The 6,575-nt window shown below is 32.4% G+C and overlaps 1 non-coding gene across 1 annotated transcript; it reads right to left on the bottom strand.

Annotated features, from left to right (window-relative positions):
• Positions 1–244: 244 nt before the first annotated feature.
• Positions 245–354, bottom strand: LOC123941084. The gene has a single exon (XR_006818177.1). It is a non-coding gene; the product is annotated as a U6 spliceosomal RNA (small nuclear RNA).
• Between the last annotated feature and the right edge of the window lie 6,221 nt (positions 355–6,575).

Raw genomic sequence — 6,575 nt, forward strand, 5'->3', positions numbered from 1 at the left:
GATAATAGTGCTTTTTTATCATTTATGTGCATGGTTTATCTAATGGTTTTATCAACTGGGTTATGGATATTTGTGATCTTTTAATTGAATCACTAAATTATAAAGAACACTAAATATAAGACACTAAGACCAAATATATGTCTATTGCATGTGCAATGTATATATAGATGCATGTACTAGTTCTCTCTTTTCTATGAAATCTAGTCAGAGGTTAGTTTACATAGATTTGTTTTGTTTTGTTTTGTTTAATATGGAACACTTCACGAATTTGTTTGTCATCCTTGCACTGGGTCATGCTAGTCTTCTCTGTATCAATCTTTCCAGTTTTAGTATATGTGTTGCTGAAGTGAGCGCTAGTTTACATAAGGTTTAAAGAAGACTATAAATGAATTTGGGGGTCTCTGGGTGGCTCAGTGGGTTACAGCCTCTGCCTTCGGCTCAAGTCATGATCCCAGGGTCCTGGGATCAAGCCCTGCATCAGGCTCTCTGCCCGGCAGGGAGCCTGCTTCCTCCTCTCTCTCTGCCTGCCTCTCTGCCTACTTGTGATCTCTGTCTGTCAAATAAATAAATAAAATCTTTAAAAAAATGAATCTGAACTTAAATTTCAGGTTATATATATCACAATACTCATTCAATGCTTGTAGGTAATAAATATATTCTTCTAATAAATATTCATTAAGTGCAGATAATGGCATTGTGGTGTTGTTATATAGAACACAATGTCAGAAAATAAATTCTTCATGCCAATATGGAGATTATATTCTGGTAAAAAAGACAACTTTTCACAAAATTTCGTTAGTGTAAAGTAGAGAGTATAAAAATACAAGTGGATTAGATGATCAAAGTTATAAGAGAGCATTGACAGCTGAGGGACCAGAAAATATTTATAAGCAGAATTTCCACTGGCCTTTGAAGAATAATTAAGATTTGAAATGTAGAGAAAAAGCAGACATTGGAACAGCTCAGTGCACACACACACACACACACACACACACACACAAACTGGAATGAAAAAGGCAGAAAGTCAAGACAAGCGTGGAGTGTATTCTGGGGAAATTCACTATTATTCTGTTGGATGGCCCATGAGGATCTGATTGGTATGAAATAATTTTTAAAATTCACATAAAATTAAGAAGCTTAGATTTTATTCTCTATTCCATAATGCCATACTGAGTGCATTTACCTAAAAGTAACAAGTTTTGATTAATATTTAATTAATATTAATATAATAACAATGTATAGCATACATAGTGGATTGGTCATAAAAATTGAATAAAAAAATATTTGTCATTGTCCCTCATTATAGTGGATTATAAATTACCCAGTGAAAAAACACTATTTTTTCTCTCTCTTACAGTCACTAAAAAAGAAAAAAATCAGTTATACTTATTACAAAAGGCTGAAAACTATATGGTTCAGTAAATATGACACATCAAAGACCAGACTGGTTGATACTAAAAATCTTCTTGATTTAAATTTTATAATTTCTTTATCTAATCAATGCATGTTATGACAATTCAGAATTTCTTTTCAAGCAGTCCATATGGCAGATCACCAGTCCATTTTTCCTAAATTCTGTAAGCCAGATGACATTCCATATAGACAGCAACTAGTAATATGTGCATTGACCAATCAAAATAGATTACAGCCAGTATGCCATCTCGGTTTCTAGTAGCTAATTCTTAGCATTCACATTAAGCTACAATTTGACTCACCATGATTAATTATGCCTCACCCATGCCATGTAAATAACTACAGAGTTGAAAGTTTGAGTTTAATTTTTCAATAAATAGTTATTTTGTTTATAAGTATATTATTTGAATATTTTTCATGATCAAGGTGAAAAACTTCATAGGTTTGTATTAGATTTTACCACCTGCCTGAAATATTGTATTTACTCATTAAAACCCCTTTTTTTCTTTTTAATCAAAACATGCAAGTTCATTTTTCTTTTTAAGAAGCAATCATTCATTGAATTTATATAGTTACATCCTCTTGTAAAACAACAGTATTTCAGTTGACAATAAAGAAGCAAATTAGTTTGTCTAATGTATCTGATTCCCAATGCAACAACAATTTTCTAACATCTGCATCTATACATACTCATTAAATTTCTCTAACATTATAAAGCAAAAGATTACCAATGATCTCTAAAGAGCTGGAAAGAAACAGAGGTTACAAAATAATTCCTGGACTTTACTTGGCTTTTGTAAATTTACTTTTAGAATTTTTACTTGCAGTAAAAATTTTAAAAGAACAATGTGATTAACCTTCATCAGCTTTTTTTTTTTTTTTTGAAGAAAATAACTATTGAAACTTAAGGTGTTATTTGGTCCTATTAATTCATGATTGGGGGCCAGTTGGTCTAAATTTCATGTACCAGCATTGCACTTAGGAATGAATGAGCAATTCTAGTTAATGTGTGTATGTATGTGTGTGTGTTTCATGAGACAGAGAATGTTTTCCTGACAAGGAAAATTTGTTATACTGAATTTATTTTTCCCTCTATTGGGCTCTTGCAAATGCAGTCTATGTTGTGGGATTTCCTTTTAAGGAAACACTTGTTGTTCCAGCAATAAAGTTTGTTCAGTATTTGCCTTGTGTGTAGAAAGCCATCTTCCCTGTGACCAGGTCCTCCTCAGAATGGCCCATATCCAATAACTAACCAAGGCAACACCGAAAATCCCTGGTCATTTTGTCCCAAATTAGCTGTTTTAAATACCAATATTTACTCCCAAGCTCCTGATGGTTTTGACCCATGAGTGCTTCATGGACACATATCACAATTTGACTTCTGCTCCCTAATTTACTTCGTCTCTATCCCTTCCAAATTTGTTGACCACTAAAAATACTCTGAACACCAAATGCCAGCTCAGCATTTCTTCAGAAAAACCCAGCCCACGGAGAACCAGATGACACATGGCCAGTGTTATTTTTCTGTCTCATACATTGAAAAGAAAGAAAGAAAGAAAGAAAGAAAGGGATTCATCCACACACTATGCCACATATTTTTTTGTAATAACAGAAAATATTAAAAATGAAAAAATATCCAGATGGTTCTTAATGGGTGAGTGTATGAACATAGCTATTTCAATGATGAAAGCTGGTAACTTTCCCCCTGTTTCTTGGGACAGATTTTCTAAGGTTCTTTGTTTCTTCTGAAATATGCTCCAAGAAAACTAATTTGCCAACAGCTCTTTTGAAGTATTTCTCACTTGGTCAAATGAATCAACTTGTCTCTGTGTAGAGACAATTACCAATTTACAGTTTAAATGTACTAATTTACTTAAAACCCACTTAAATGAAATACTGAGAACTGTTTGACAAGCACCATGGCTAAGTAGTAGATACACTATAGGCAAAATGTATAAAATGCACCCTTCTACTAAAGCAACTCACAGTCTAACACAGAGGAAAGGCAGGTAAGCAAATAAAATAATTGTTGTAAAAGAAATAATTACAAGGCACAGTAAAGCCACAGAGGAGGGAACAATTTATTGTCACTCAATGTGTTTATTGATCTGTATTGATCAGCTCTTATTATTCTTTCTAATTTGTGTTACTTCTAATTTGCTCTGGTTTGGTAAAATGCATCAACACTTTCATGAAAATCCTGTATAAAGTTAACATCTATTAATGTTATTCTGTGAAGTCTTACTTTTGACAAAATATAATTTTAATAGGACAAATTAGTGATACATTTTGAATATTTGAGAACATTTTAAAAATAATTTTCTGGTTTTCATCTCTAGTTCAGTTAGAAGATTTACTGGAAAGCTGAGTTTCATATGTATTGTTATTTTACCACTGTATCTTCCTCCAGATTGTGAGGAAGGGAAAAAAAAAAACCCAGACCATTAAACCAAAAAGTTTAACATATTAATTAATAAGTCTAATAACTTAGGAGAACAAAGAGCTGGAGAATGTGAAGGGAACACTTACCACTGATGGTTTTGGGGAAGAGGGATTTTCTTTAAGCATCACTGGAATTTTGCCTGAACTATTTCTCTTTTCTGTAGAGATTGAATGAATTACCCTCATGGTCAATGTGAGGAAAGAGTCATTCCACTTTATTTTTTCTTCCTTTCTCTCTTTTTTTTCACCCCACATATGGCTGCTTTCAGAAAACTTTCACACATTCAGCAAGTATTTAATACTTACAATGTGCCAAATACTACTTATTATTGGGAATAGTGCAATGAGTAAATTGGATAAAAATCCTACCCCTCATAGAGATTTTACTCTAGTAGAGTTAGAAAGACAGAAACAAAATAAATAAGTAAAATATAAGGTATTTCAAATGGTGTTGAGTGCAATGGGAAAAAAAAAAAAAGGAGGAAGGGGGATTTACATGTGAAGTATTTGTAGCTATTTTAAATATTTTAAGTAGGTTAGGGAAGTTCTTATTGAACAAGTTGTATTTAATGAAAGTTTAAGGGGAGGGAGCAAATTATATGTATAGCCATGGGAAGGATATTCTAGGTGAGGAAAGAGCAATTACAAAGGCCTTAGAATGGAATCCTAGTCAGGAAATTCAAGGAAGAACAAGAACAAGAAAATCTGTGAATCATTCTATTGCTTTTCTCCATGCTACTAAATTTTAAGAAGCTGACTTACACACATTCAGCAAGAAGGGAAGGAACAGCTGCAACGAACCCTATTTGTTATTGGAACAAAACAGGTTTGGTAAATTCTGTGATTCAGCATCAGGAATATTATGTTCCTTCTATTTAAGGCATGTTTCAGTAATTAGTGTGAAAATAGTGCAGTTTTTGTCTTTCTCTGACTTACTGCAGTTAGCATAATGCCTTAGAGGTTCATCTATGTTGTTGCAAATGACAATATTTCATTCTTTTTATGGCTAATTAATATCCCATTGTATGTATATACCACATTTTCTTTATCCACTCATCCATCAGTGGATACTTAGTTTGTTTCCATATCTTGGCTATTGTAAATAATACTGTAGTTAATATGGGGGGGTGCATATATCTTCTCAAGTTAGAGTTTTTATTTAACTCAGATAAATACCCAGAAGTGAAATTCCTGGATGATATGGTAGTTCTATTTTTTTAATTTTTTGCAGAAACTTCATACTGTTTTCCATAGCAACATAAGAATTCTCTTAATGCACCAATAGTGCATAAGAATTCTCTTTAAAAAAAAAAAATTCTCTTTTTTCCACATCCTTATCAACACTTGTTATTTCTTGACTTTTTGACAATAGCCATTCTAACAGACATAAGGTGGTGTCTCACTGAGAGTTTGATTTGCATTTCCATGATGACTAGAGAAGCTGAGCATCTTTTCACATGTCCATTGGCCATCTGTATGTCTTCTATAGGAAAATGTCTATATAGATCTTCTGTCCATTTTTTAATTGAACTGTTTTTTGTTTTTGTTTTACCATTCAGATGTAGAAGTTCTTTAGATACTTTGGATATTGATCCTCTATCAGATATATCATTTGCAATTATCTTCTCTCATTCAAAGGTTGTCTTTTTGTTTTGTTGATAGTTTCCTTTGCTGTGTAGAAGCTTTGTAGCTTGACATAGTCTCACTTGTTTATTTTTGCTTTTTTACCTCTGCTTTTGGTATCAGAACCAAAATATCATCAACAAAAATGAGTGTAATATTTTGATTTTCTTTTTTTGGGTAATATTTTGGTTTTCTATCTGCTATTAAGTATGAATCAGATTTTAAGATGCAGGAAAGGTGTTTATTTTATTGACCCACATAATTTCTAACACTGTTTAGTATTCAGTAATTTAGGCAATAAATGTAATATTGTCTAAGAATTAGCTCTTAGAGGGGCACCTGCGTGGCTCAATGGTTTAAAGTCTCTGCCTTCGGTTCAGGTCATGATCCCAGGGTCCTGGGGTCGAGCCCCACATCGGGCTCTCTGCTTAGCAGGGAGATTGCTTCCTCTTCTCTTTCTCTTTGCCTGCCTCTCTGCATACTTGTGATCTCTGTCTGTCAAATAAATAAATAAAATCTTTAAGAAAAATGTTAAAAAAAAAGAATTAGCTCTTAGAGCTACCTAATCTTTGTATGAAATATTTTTGTTTATAATAGATATTCTTATTAACACAAAGATATTGAAAATTTAAATAATTTTTATTTCATAGTTTTCTATCTCTTCCCTTTGTTATTCCCTTTCTCCCTACTCTTTTCCTTTTTCTTTCTGTGTCCTATTCTCTCTTTCTCTCCTTTGGTAAGTACCTCTATGCATAATTTTATGAAAGTAAATATAATAAATCCTTGCAACTCAACATCTTTGTAATTTCAACTAAAAACATTGTTGTGAGAGGATTTTGATTTTTAGCATTTAAAGGTCCTGTATGTTTACTTAATATTTTGTGCATAATCAGGAAAAAATATCTACATTCTTTTAAAATAATTATTCGACTGAGGGATGAATAAATTATAATGATGAATTCTGTTGGTCAGTAAGACTGAGGTGTTTCAGTTAAACCTGAATCTCTCAAAATTTATGGAACTCACTAGGCTTGACCTACTTAATTACTTTTCTGAATGAATATCTCTTAAGATTTTATTTTTTATTTATTTGAGAA

The sequence above is a fragment of the Meles meles genome, chromosome 4 (genome assembly GCF_922984935.1).
Source record: "Meles meles chromosome 4, mMelMel3.1 paternal haplotype, whole genome shotgun sequence".
NCBI lineage: Eukaryota > Metazoa > Chordata > Mammalia > Carnivora > Mustelidae > Meles > Meles meles.